The sequence below is a fragment of the Coregonus lavaretus genome, assembly GCF_964263955.1.
Source record: "Coregonus lavaretus genome assembly, chromosome: 13".
Classification (NCBI taxonomy): Eukaryota; Metazoa; Chordata; class Actinopteri; order Salmoniformes; family Salmonidae; genus Coregonus; species Coregonus lavaretus.
This window is the reverse complement of record NC_140000.1, coordinates 9,723,618-9,736,910: the sequence shown is the minus strand read 5'-3', so window position 1 is coordinate 9,736,910 and position 13,293 is coordinate 9,723,618. Positions and strand designations below refer to the sequence as shown.

The window sequence follows — 13,293 nt, the reverse complement described above, 5'->3', positions numbered from 1 at the left end:
CCCAAATACAGGTGTGCCAAGCTTGTAGCTAAATTTACAAACATTTCTAAAAACCAGTTTTTGCTTTGTCATTATGGGGTATTGTGTGATGATTGATGAGGGGAGGAAAAAAACAATTTAGTTAATTTTAGAATAAGGCTGCAACGTTAACAAAATGTGGAAAAAGTCAAGGGGTCTGAATACTTTCCAAAGGCACTGTAAATCAGTCCATTGACAGACATTGAGTCACGATTAATGATGTGATTTCATTGCTGTCATATTCAGTGTCATAAAGATACACAGAATTCACCAACAGTGATACAGACCTACAGTACCATGTAGCTACAAACAGATACATTCATACACTCAACAATACCGGGACAAGGAGACAAACCATGACAGGCACAGATCTGTGATATGAAGAACGAAGAACATCTGTCAATTTCTGTAGTTTTAAAGACACGGAGAGAGACCTGAGAAACTGAAATAGTGAAAAAGAGTAGGCTGTCTGTCTTAAGAGTAGAAAAACATCCTTCAAAAACTGCTGAGATCCACAGCAAAATAAGGAAAGAGACTACCATCTTACAAAAAGTATTATTAGCTACCAGACATTCCAAAACTACAAGTCCCAGAAGCATTGTGTGCACCTGTTCTTCCTGCTCTCCGTAAACTGAACATCTGCAGAGCCTCGAACGAGCCCGCACAGAACTCCATTACCCAGGATGCTCCTTGATACGCTCTCACTTGATTCACTCACCACTGAATGAGGTAAGTGAAGTGAGGCCAGAGAGGAGAAAGTCTTCATTTAAGAAACAGAATCCACAGAATTCCCTGTCGCCATCTAAATCGGCTCTTCAGAATCTTCTCTCTCCCTCTCTCCATCCGTCTCTGGCACAGTAGGAAGGGATGACACAATGAAGACACGAGTGGAGGAGGAGGGTGGTGAGGTGGGGGAGGCGGGGGAGGAAGGCTCCTGAGGGGGACAGTGTGTCCCTCGGCTGTTGTTGCTCCTCACGCTCCTGGGGGTGGAGGTATCACACTCTGTACCTGCACTGGAGCCACCTGCTCCTCTTGCGTTCCCCCTGGGTTCCTCCTGAGCCTCATTCATGTCACCCTCTCCCTCTGTCCTAACCACCTCTCCCTCCCTCTTTCCTCCATCTCCCTCCCTCTTTCCTTCCTTAACCTCCCACCTAAACCCCTCGCCCTCGCCCTCCTCCTTCCTACTACCCCCGCCCTCCATCTTCCCCCCCTCACCCCACAGCTCCCTCTCCCTGGTGGGGGAGGAGGGGGTGGAGGGGGAAGCCGCGTGCTTCTTGGCTTTACGGTTGACATCTCTGAAACTGGCTAGAGGGGGGCGCAATCTCACCCCACTACGGGTGGAGCCCTCGATGGCCTTCTGCAACTGTGAGAGGTAAGAGAGAGGGAGAGCGAGGGAAAGATTAAAGGGGAGAGATAAATATAGAGGGGAAGAAGAGAAAGGGAGAAGGGGGGAGAGCGAGCGAGAGATAAAGAAAGAGGGGAGGGAAATAGAGATCGAGAGTGAGAGAGGAAGGGAAAGAGAGAAAGAGAGCAAATAGAAGTGGTTAACATAGCATGCTATAACACAGGCAAAGCATGTTAATACAGGTTTACTGTGACGCTGTGATAAGTCAGAGACGAACACAGTTGATGCTGTAACAGTATGACTCACTATACGAGTACAACAGAACAGCAGAGTAACAGCCAACTGAACAGGCTCCATGTATTTGTATGTGTATTTATTATGGATCCCCATTAGTTCCTGCCAAGGCAGCAGCTACTCTTCCTGAGGTCCGGCAAAATTAAGGCAGTTATACCATTTTAAAAACATGACAATACATTCATAACAGATTTCACAGTACACGAAGTATGTGCCCTCAGGCCACTACTCCACTACCACATACAGTGAGGGAAAAAAGTATTTGATCCCCTGCTGATTTTGTACGTTTGCCCACTGACAAAGACATGATCAGTCTATAATTTTAATGGTAGGTTTATTTGAACAGTGAGAGACAGAATAACAACAAAAAAATCCAGAAAAACGCATGTCAAAAATGTTATAAATTGATTTGCATTTTAATGAGGGAAATAAGTATTTGACCCCTCTGCAAAACATGACTTAGTACTTGGTGGCAAAACCCTTGTTGGCAATCACAGAGGTCAGACGTTTATTGTAGTTGGCCACCAGGTTTGCACACATCTCAGGAGGGATTTTGTCCCACTCCTCTTTGCAGATCTTCTCCAAGTCATTAAGGTTTCGAGGCTGACGTTTGGCAACTCGATCCTTCAGCTCCCTCCACAGATTTTCTATGGGATTAAGGTCTGGAGACTGGCTAGGCCACTCCAGGACCTTAATGTGCCTCTTCTTGAGCCACTCCTTTGTTGCCTTGGCCGTGTGTTTTGGGTCATTGTCATGCTGGAATACCCATCCACGACCCATTTTCAATGCCCTGGCAGAGGGAAGGAGGTTCTCACCCCAAGATTTGATGGTACATGGCCCGTTCATTGTCCCTTTGGTGCGGTGAAGTTGTCCTGTCCCCTTAGCAGAAGAACCCCCCAAAGCATAATGTTTCCACCTCCATGTTTGACGGTGGGGATAATGTTCTTGGGGTCATAGCCAGCATTCCTTCTCCTCCAAACACGGCGAGTTGAGTTGATGCCAAAGAGCTCCATTTTGGTCTCATCTGACCACAACACTTTCACCCAGTTCTCCTCTGAATCATTCAGATGTTAATTGGCAAACTTCAGACGGGCCTGTATATGTGCTTTCTTGAGCAGGGGGACCTTGCGGGCACTGCAGGATTTCAGTCCTTCACGGCATAGTGTGTTACCAATTGTTTTCTTGGTGACTATGGTCCCAGCTGCCTTGAGATCATAGACAAGATCCTCCTGTGTAGTTCTGGGCTGATTCATCACCGTTCTCATGATCATTGCAAATCCACGAGGTGAGATCTTGCATGGAGCCCCAGGCCGAGGGAGATAGACAGTTATTTTGTGTTTCTTCCATTTGCGAATAATCGCACCAACTGTTGTCACCTTTTCACCAAGCTGCTTGCCGATGGTCTTGTAGCCCATTCCAGCCAATCTTGTCCCTGACATCCTTGGAGAGCTCTTTGGTCTTGGCCATGGTGGAGAGTTTGGAATCTGATTGATTGATTGCTTCTGTGGACAGGTGTCTTTTATACAGGTAACAAGCTGAGATTAGGAGCACTCCCTTCTCACTCCTAATCTCAGCTCGTTACCTGTATAAAAGACACCTGGGAGCCAGAAATCTTTCTGATTGAGAGGGGGTCAAATACTTATTTCCCTCATTAAAATGCAAATCAATTTATAACATTTTTGACATTATAGACTGATCATTTCTTTGTCAGTGGGCAAATGTACAAAATCAGCAGGGGATCAAATACTTTTTTCCCTCACTGTATCTTCAACACAAAATCCATGTGTATGTGTGTGTATAGTGCGTATGTTATCATGTTTGTGTATGCATTGGTCGGTGCCTATGTTTGTGTTGCTTCACAGTCCCCGCTGTTCCATAAGGTGTATTTTGATCCGTTTTTTAAATCAGTTACCTGATGTGGAATAGAGCTCCATGTAGTCATGGCTTTATGTAGTACTGTGCGCCTCCCATAGTCTGTTCCGGACTTGGGGACTGTGAAGAGACCTCTGGTGGCATGTCTTGTGGGGTATGCATGGGTGTCTGAGCTGTGCGCTAGTAGTTCAAACAGACAGCTCGGTGCTTTCAACATGTCAATACCTCTCACAAATACAAATAGTGATGAAGTCAATCTCTCCTCCACTTTGAGCCAGGAGAGATTGACATGCATATTATTAATGTTTGTTCTCTGTGTACATCCAAGGGCCAGCCGTGCTAAGTCCCTCTTTGTGGCACCTGACCACACGGCTGAACAGTAGTCCAGGTGCGACAAAACTAGAGCCAGTAGGACCTGCCTTGTTGATAGTGCTTTTAAGAAGGTAGAGCAGTGCTTTATTATTGACAGACTTCTCCCCATCTTAGCTACTGTTGCATCAATATGTTTTGACCATGACAGTTTACAATCCAGGGTTACTCCAAGCAGTTTAGTCACTTCAACTTGCTCAATTTCCACATGATTTATTACAAGATTTAGTTGAGGTTTAGGGTTTAGTGAATGATTTGTCCCAAATACAATGCTTTTAGTTTTTGTAATATTTAGGACTAATTTATCCCTTGCCACACATTCTGAAACGAACTGCAAGTAAGGAGCCTAGACAGCTGCCTTGGGGAATGCCCGACTCTACCTGGATTCTTTTGGAGAGGCTTCCATTAAAGAACACCCTCTGTTTTGTCTTAGACAGGTACAGTGCCATGAAAAAGTATTTGCCCCCTTTTCTCTACTTTTGTATATTTTTGATACTGAATGTTATCAGATCTTCAACCAAAACCTAACATTAGATCAAGGGAACCTGAGTGAACAAATAACACAACAATTACATACTTATTTCATTTATTTCATAAGCAAAGTTATGCAACACCCAATGCCCCTGTGTGAAAAAGTGATTGTCCCCTTACACTCAATAACTGGTTGTGCCAACTTTAGCTGCAATAACTCCAACCAAACCCTTCCTGTAGTTGTTGATCAGTCTCTCACGTCGCTGTGGAGGAATTTTGGCCCACTCTTCCATGCAGAACTGCTGTAACTCAGCGATATTTGTGGGTTTTCAAGCATGAACTGCTTGTTTCAAGTCCTGCCACAACATCTCAGTTGGGATTAAGTCTAGACTTTGACTAGGCCATTTCAAAACCTAAAATTTGTTTATTTTTAGCCATTTTCAAGTAGACATGATTGTGTGTTTTGGATCATTGTCTTGCTGCATGACCCAGCTGCGCTCCAGCTTCAGCTCACAGATGGATGGCCTGACATTACAGAGCAGAATTCATGGTTCCTTCTATTAAGGCAAGTCTTCCAGGTCAGCAAAAGCATCCCCAAAGCATCACACTACCACCACCATGCTTGACCGTTGGTATGAGGTTCTTACTGTGGAATGCAGTTTTTGGTTTTCGCCAGGCATAAAAAAAAGTATAAATTTTTTTGTAATTTGTAAACTCAGGTTCCCTTTATCTAATATTAGGTTTCGGTTGAAGATCTGATAACATGCAGTATAAAAAATATGCAAAAATAAAGAAAATTAGAAAGGGGGAAAATACTTTTTCACGGCACTGTAACTCTCGATCCACAATATAGCAGAGGATGTAAAGCCATAACACAAACGTTTTTTCAGCAGCAGATTATGATCAATAATGTCAAAAGCTGCACTGAAGTCTAACAAAACAGCTCCCACAATCTTCTTAGTATCAATTTCTTTCAGCCAATCATCAGTCATTTGTGTAAGTGCCATACATGTTGAGTGCCCTTCCCTATAAGCGTGCTGAAAGCAATTTGTTTACTGTGAAAGAGCATTGTATCTGGTCAAAAATGTTTTTCAAACTTTTACTAAGGGTTGGTAGCAGGCTGATTGGTCAGCTGTTTGAACCAGTAAAGGGTGCTTTTCTATTCTTGGGTAGTGGAATGACTTTTGCTTCCCTCCAGGCCTGAGGGCACACACTTTCCTGTAGGCTTAGATTGAAGAGATGGCAAATAGGAGTGGCAATGTAGTCCGATTTCATCCTTAGTAATTTTCCATCAAAGTTGTCAGTCCCAGGTGGTTTGTCATTGTTGATAGACAACAACAAAAAATTCACCTCTTCCACACTCACTTTATGGAATAAAAAATTACAACGCTTGTCTTTCATAATTTGGTCAGTTGTGCATGGATGTGTAGGTTCAGAGTTTGCTGTTGGCATGGCATGGCATGCCTCAGTTTGCTAATCTTGCCAATGTAATTACTGTGACACTGTGAGATCATCATCAGAGAACGATGACAGAGAGGCAGAACAAACGGACAAGCTGTGTGTCTGATGCTTCTACACTGTAGAAAAGGAAGACTCGGCACACAGACAGAGAGACAGAGGGAGAGAGAGAGAGAGAGAGAGCGAGGGGGAGAGAGAGAGAGAAATGGAGAGAGAGAGAGAGAAATGGAGAGAGAGAGAGAAATGGAGAGAGAGAGCGAGAGAGAGAGAGCTGGTGTGATGTGTGATCTCACCTCCTTCAGTGCTACGACGCCCACCAGTTTCCCAATGCTGGTAACATAGGCATGACTGAGACCCAGCAAGGAGAACAGAGTGTGGGTCTGCAAAAGAGAGAGGGGGGGGGGGGGGGCATATTTGTCAATATCCTACAGCATGTAGTGTTTATAATGGCTTAAAGTGGCTACATAAGAGCACAAGGTGATAGCTACAGTTATACCTTGTGTAGGGAGGTTCTCTCCACCAGCTGAAAGGGGGAGGGATCAATCCGTATCTCCTCCATACTGATTGGCTTATCCAACTCTTCTTCTTCCCAGGCTTTGATCTGCATTAGCCAATCAGAGAGCAGAGAGGGTGATTGACAATATAAAGAGGGTGTAATAATTTATGATATTTGATTCTACTCGTGGAATCCTTTTAGAGCTACATGAAGTGCCCAGGTAAGGGAGTAGAGGTCAGGGATCAGGGGTTAGGGGTTAGGGGTCAGTGAGACACATTACCTCCTCTGAGGACATGGTGTCGGTGAGTGGAGGTGGGGTGGATTCCTGGAGAGAGGAAGAGAGAGAGAGGGAGAGCGAGAGAAAGAGAGAGAGAGAGAGAGGGAGAGCGAGAGAAAGAGAGAGAGTGAGAAAAGAGGGAGTATGAGACAGAGAGAGGAGGGGTGGAGGGGTGGTGGTTTAGAGATTTTAGTTATTTTCACCCTCCAGGTTTACAAAGTGTCAGATCAGATGCCCCCTGGTGGTGCTATTTCTCTATCACACAGAATGACTAAACTGCTCATCACATATCACATCATACATTATAGCAAGGTCACACAATTGACGTGAGATTGTGTCCCCTAGTGGACAGAATGTGATATTGCTCCTCTATGAGTTACCAGAGGAAAGCTTGAGGTTGATGTTGGCCTTAACCACACAGATCCAGGATCAGGTTGCCCTAACCCCAATCCAAACCTCAAGCATTATGGGAATGAAAAACATCTCCTAATATATCTGACCCTGTATCAGTGGTTACGGCCAACCTCTATCTTGATATGGAATGATACCTGAGCTTCAGCCTGGCTGGTTGAAGAAGAGGAGAAGAGGCGCTGAAATGTTCTCCTCACAGACTGGAGGGAACGCTTCTCTGAAAAGACAGGACAGGACAGACATTTAGAAGTGAGTAAATTGGGTAAACATTCTCACTCCAACAATTATTTTTTCTACAGAATGTGGTGGTTAATTGTTTTAAACAAACCCCATGAGCAATCGATAGAACAGTAGGTCTAATTATGATTCTGCTGTGTTGATTGCTTATAACATTTTGAATCGCAAACAGCAAACCAACAAACCAACACTCTACACACACGTACACATGGATTTTGTATTGCAGATACAGTATGTGGTTGTAGAGTAGTGGCCTAAGGGGACACACTTAATGTGTTGTGAAAAGTGTTATGAATGTAATATTTAAAATTGTATATAACTGCCTTAATGTTGCTGGACCCCAGGAAGAGTAGCTGCTGCCAAGGCAGCAGCTAATGGGGATCCTTAATAAATACAAATACAAACATGGATGCACTAGTAACAAAATAGCAACAGTGAGTACATCCCAATTCTATGTCATATTTTGACATTCTGTGTGATGTCATGTCACCTGAGCCGGTGTGATTGGTGGAGGGCTCCTGTGGTTTAGGGGATGGGAGGGGCCCGTTCTGTTCATCTTGTACAGGAGAGGTCTGGAGAACAGACAAAAGGGCTTTACTAAACACCACAGATAACCAAGTTCATAACCAAGTATTACATGATGTTGTGCATAATTATAATGCATTATAAATGTGTTTATAAAGGCATTATAAGTACACTGATATTTATGACGCTATCGTTCAATCATTCCATCTATCCAGCCATCCATCCTTCCATCCTGTCACCTCTCCTCCCTCCTCGTCTATGAAAGTGAAGGACTCCCAGCCCTGACCCGGTGACCCCTGACCCCTCTCAAAGACACGCCTCTCGGCCGACAGCCACCAATCAGAGATGGCCTGCAGCTCTGTCCTCTCGATAGACCCCAATAGGATCATAGACTCTGAGGAAAAGACAGGGGGAAGGGGGAAGGAGAGCGAGAGTAGAGAGAGAGAGAAAGAGAGAGAGAAAGAGAGAGAGAAAGAGAGAGCAAGAAAGAGAGAGAGAGAGAGGACAAGAGAGAGATTTCAGTGGATGGATTTGTGTCATCTGTGGTGCATGGTATCAAACATTCTAGAACAAGTCTCACCTTTGGAGTCGACCAGAGGGATGGTTTTGAGGGAGGTGGAGTCTAGCAGATAGCCCAGCTCCCGATAGGTCGACTGGGAGGACAGGAAGTTCACCTTCCGCACCATCATGTCCTCCACAAAGATGTTGTACTTACTGAGGGAGGAGAGAGGCTATATGTGAACTGTGCTTGTTTGAGTCTTAATGGCACACAAGGTTTTATGTAAACTAGACCTGTTTGAGCCATAATGGCGTCCGTTCCAGTACCTGACGTGTCCGAGGCTGAGCTCGGGGAGGTATGGCAGTTTCTTGACCTGGATGATGGAGTCGTAGAGGGAGGGCTGCAGGCCCTGGGCCACCATGTTGGCCAGGATCACCGCCACCATCATGGGCAGGATGTGGGAGATCTGGCCTGTCAGCTCAAAACAGATCACAGCCGTGGACACCGTGTGGGTCACTGCCCCAGTCAGGGCCGCGGCACCTGGGAGAAGGAGGGAGGGAGGGAGGGAGGGAGGGAGGGAGGGGAAGGAGAGAGGGAGGGGAAGGAGAGAGGAAGGGAGGGAGGTAGGGGGATGAGAAAGAGGTGAGAAAGGAAGGGAGAGTATAGAGGGAGAGAAGGAGAGATCAGGAGTGACAACAAGGCAGAAAGAGAAGGAGAGATGTGTTAAATGACATCATTGTAATATGACAGGGTAGTGGGCAGTGATTTTTGATATGTGTATATAAAAAATAAATCACATTCGACACGTAATAAGACTAAGCAATTGGCCTATTAAAATGTTTCTCTGACTCCAAAAATATAATTAGTAATATGCAAGAGACTATGGTTACAGTAATAGGCAATGAAGAAATGTCTGAGAATAGATTCTAAATACAAGTGTATTTAATTACTTTGTAAAATGAATGGATTCACATACAAGGCATAAAGCTTAAGTTACAAGGCATTAACAAGCATTACAAGGCATTATTCTAAGCATGGTCAGAGAGAGAGAGAGAGAGAGAGAGAGAGAGAAACCATAGCCTGAAAGGCCTTGCCCCAAATGTTCATGGGGTGGAGAGAGAAAGAAAGAATGTAAGTATCTCACCACAGCAGGTCAGGAACAAATAAGAAAAATAACAATTAACCTTTTATAAGCATCTGAGTTGATTGGACTCAAAACCTGAGTTGTTGACCAATAGTATTACTGTAAAGTTAACCTCCAATCAGATATCAGACATACATGATGTAACCTCTGATTCTCAGAGGTGTGACAATGGGGGTTGGCAAGACCAACACAGAGAATGTTGAATTCCTATGATAACACAGAGAAAATTCTTGTATACAGTTGATAAGAAGAGTGACTTCTGTGGTTGGGCTGCCCTACAACAGCAGCAAGGCATGATGAGACTTCAGAGGACACTCACCAATGACAGCATAGCCCCCAGGGAGGATGCGATAAACTATCCCATCAAACAGGATACCGTTTGGGAAGAGAGTCGCCATGATCTCCCCTACCAGACGCCCAAATGCTGCCCCTGGGGGAGAGGGGCGAGAGAGAAAGGGGAGAGAGAGAGAGAAAGGGAGAGAGAGAGAGAGAGAGAGAGAGAGAGAGAGAGAGAGAGAGAGAGAGAGAGAGAGAGAGAGAGAGAAAGAAAGAATACTCAGTTGTGCTTTAGGACAGGTTTAGGGCATGTTTTAAGCCTGATGTCTGATACATCCTGTTTAGATTCCCAGGTCTGATCTCAGCCTCTTACCCAGTATGAACACTGGCATGAAGGCTCCAGATGGGATGGGCATTGTCGTGGAAACAGCAGACATCCAGAACTAGAACATTGAGAAGGTATGTGAATTAAAGAGAGATCTAATTCAAATCCTTTTGTCACGCCCTGACTCAAGGGACTCGTATATGTTGAGTCAGGGTGTGTATGTTCTATGTTGTATATTTCTATGTTGATGTTCTAGTATGTCTATTTCTATGTTGGCCGGTGTGGTTCCCAATCAGAGGCAGCTGTCGCTCGTTGTCTCTGATTGGGGACCATACTTAGTCAGCCTTTTGGCACTAGTTAGTGGTGGGATCTTGTTCCGTGTGAGGTATGTTGTTTGTCTACCTTGGACTTCACGTTTCGTTTCATTTGTTGTTTTGTCGTGGTGTTTATTCAATACAAATAAACATGAATGCATATCACGCTGCGCCTTGGTCTTTCACGAACGTTGACGAACGAGAAGGACCAAGGCGCAGCGTGATATGCATTCATGTTTATTTATATTGAATAAACACCACGACAAAACAACAAATGAAACAAAACGTGAAGTCCAAGGTAGACAAACAACATACCTCACACGGAACAAGATCCCACCACTAACTAGTGCCAAAAGGCTGCCTAAGTATGGTCCCCAATCAGAGACAACGAGCGACAGCTGCCTCTGATTGGGAACCACACCGGCCAACATAGAAATAGACATACTAGAACATCAACATAGAAATATACAACATAGAACATACACACCCTGACTCAACATATACGAGTCCCTTGAGTCAGGGCGTGACACCTTTATAGAATCTAATAAAGAAACAATGAAAAGGTCAACTCACAGAGAATGTGGTTGCAACTCTTTTCATTTTGATTTGACAGCCTGACCACAGCAAAATATGAGAAGAAAAGTGTTTTGTTCTATGATGGAGGGAGGATGTACCTTCATGACAAAGAAGAGGAGGAGGATGAGGAAGACGCTGACGTTGGGGTGCAGCCAGGCTGAGGAGCGCCCAGGCCGGGGGGAAGGGCGGTGGCAGACAGTTTGGTCCAGGTGAAGTTATCAAACAGGGAGTTAATACACTCTCTGGGCATCAGCTGAACAGGAGAGAGCGAGAGAGAGAGAGAGAGAGAGAGAGAGAGAGAGAGAGAGAGAGAGAGAGAGAGAGAGAGAGAGAGAGAGAGAGAGAGAGAGAGAGAGAGAGAGAGAGAGAGAGAGAGAGAGAGAGAGAGAGAGAGAGAGAGAGAGAGAGAGAGAGAGAGAGAGAGAGAGAGAGAGAGAGAGATATCATTAATTTATAAGCCCTCGTCACAGGTGGTGAAGAGTGAATTGCACTCAGTCATCACAATCAATCAATCAATCAAATGTATTTATAAAGCCCTTTTTACATCAGCAGATGTCACAAAGTGTTTATACAGAAACCCAGCCTAAAACCCCAAACAGCAAGCAATGCAGATTGTAAAAGCACAGTGGCTAGGAAAAACTCCTTGGAAAGGCAGGAACCTAGTAAGAAACCTAGAGAGGAACAAGTCTCTGAGGGGTGGCCAGTACTCTTCTGGCTGTTCCGGTTGAGATTATAAGAGTACATGACCATTAAGGCTAGATCGTTCTTCAAGATGTTCATAGATGATCAGCAGGGTCAAATAATAATCACAGTGGTTATAGGTTATCCATCTCTGCATGAGCTGTTATACAGTGGTGTTGAAAGATGTATTTGTCCGTATCACCTTAAAACTGCACTACAAAACACTATAAGTTAACAGGGTTGCTTACATCAGCCTATAGGTGATACATGCATTTAAAAAAGGTTATTCTATATCTGCAAAGTCATGAACATAAACTCTTATCAGGTCAATAATGTTCTCTGACCTCTCCAGCCATGAACTGGCCGAATCCAGGAGGAAAAGTCAGGGTGGCGATAACAAACGTCACTGCACCTGGGGTAGATTAACCGACTGAACACACACACGGGCACACACACGCATGCGCACAAACACGAAGACGCACACACACACACACACACACACACACACACACACACACACACACACACACACACACACACACACACAAACAATATAATTAAACAACAGGGATACTCAACCGTTATAACAAACCACAATGCCATTACTGAAATGTGAAGTAATATAGGTTAATAATGTAAATTGGCAGGAATCTCATCCCCGTTCATTGTCTGGCTGTCAGGCTGTTGAGTTCATGGCAGGACACCTCTACTGCTCTGCCTCTCCTAATGTTGTGAGCCCAATGTACCTTGACTGGTGATTCAATGGTTAAGTGAATGTCTCTAACTGAGTGAATGGCTGGCTGTTAAGCCCTGCTTGTCTTGGTCAATGTCCTGTAACAGACGACTTTGTAAGAAGAGGCTACGCAAATGAAACTCAATTGGAATGGGATGTGGAAAGTGTCAGAGATATTGGTAACAGTGTCTACTAAACGTTAAAATTGTGAAGACATTTTAGTGAGTGTAACAGTGTGTGTGTGTGTGTGTGTGTGTGGTGTGTGTGTGTGTGTGTGTGTGTGTGTGTGTGTGTGTGTGTGTGTGTGTGTGTGTGTGGTGTGTGTGTGTGTGTGTGTGTGTGTGTGTGTGTGTGTGTGTGTGCGAGTGCATGCGTGCGTGATGTCTCACTGCTTGGTCAGGAAGCGTGTGAGAGCTGTCTGTCTCCTCATCACTAGAACCACCTGTCTGTTCAGGTAGACAAAGAAGGCCCCCAGGAACCCACAGGGAGATTCTACAACAGACAGACAGGGGACAGAGAGTCAGGTAGACACACACAAACCCATTGATCCCCACACCATCACTAAGTGGGTGAAGTTCAGTTGAAGACTGTAGGGTCAAAAAGTGGTGTGTAGGAATGTTTACTAAGCGCTCTCACCCAATGATAGCGAAGGCTGGGAGCTCCTGCAGGTCAAAGGGAAAATCCATCCGAAAGTTGGTCCGGAAAAGAGCTGTAATGGTGACTGTGACAGGGATAGCGAGAGAGCGAGAGAGTGAAAGCTGATCCTGTTCTAAAACACCTGGCATGAATAAACATATGACATCACCATGAGAGAAAAGGTGTACAGGGGGATTCAGGGAATATCCAAACTAAACTGTTCTGGAGAGTAATTATGTGTGTGATGCGGTGCTGCCGTCCATGGCTCACCAGCATCTTTGTTCCACACAGACAGCACCCTGAATATGAAGGCACTGAAGGTGGCAGCGAAATACC

At 44.8% G+C, this 13,293-nt stretch overlaps 1 pseudogene across 1 annotated transcript in view; it reads right to left on the bottom strand.

Moving 5' to 3' along the window:
- Window positions 1-820: 820 nt before the first annotated feature.
- LOC311139350 (chloride channel protein 1-like) overlaps window positions 821-13,293 on the bottom strand; it is a 22,576-nt pseudogene continuing 10,103 nt past the window's right edge. Inside the window, exons 2-17 of the transcript in view lie at window positions 13,228-13,291; window positions 12,958-13,042; window positions 12,711-12,813; window positions 11,933-12,018; window positions 11,006-11,160; window positions 10,066-10,135; window positions 9,736-9,846; window positions 8,599-8,812; window positions 8,354-8,487; window positions 8,013-8,167; window positions 7,739-7,820; window positions 7,149-7,228; window positions 6,604-6,648; window positions 6,324-6,428; window positions 6,121-6,207; window positions 821-1,381 (exon numbers count right to left, since the gene is read on the bottom strand). The product of the transcript in view is annotated as a chloride channel protein 1-like (transcript). The remainder of the gene's footprint in view (window positions 1,382-6,120; window positions 6,208-6,323; window positions 6,429-6,603; window positions 6,649-7,148; window positions 7,229-7,738; window positions 7,821-8,012; window positions 8,168-8,353; window positions 8,488-8,598; window positions 8,813-9,735; window positions 9,847-10,065; window positions 10,136-11,005; window positions 11,161-11,932; window positions 12,019-12,710; window positions 12,814-12,957; window positions 13,043-13,227; window positions 13,292-13,293) is intronic.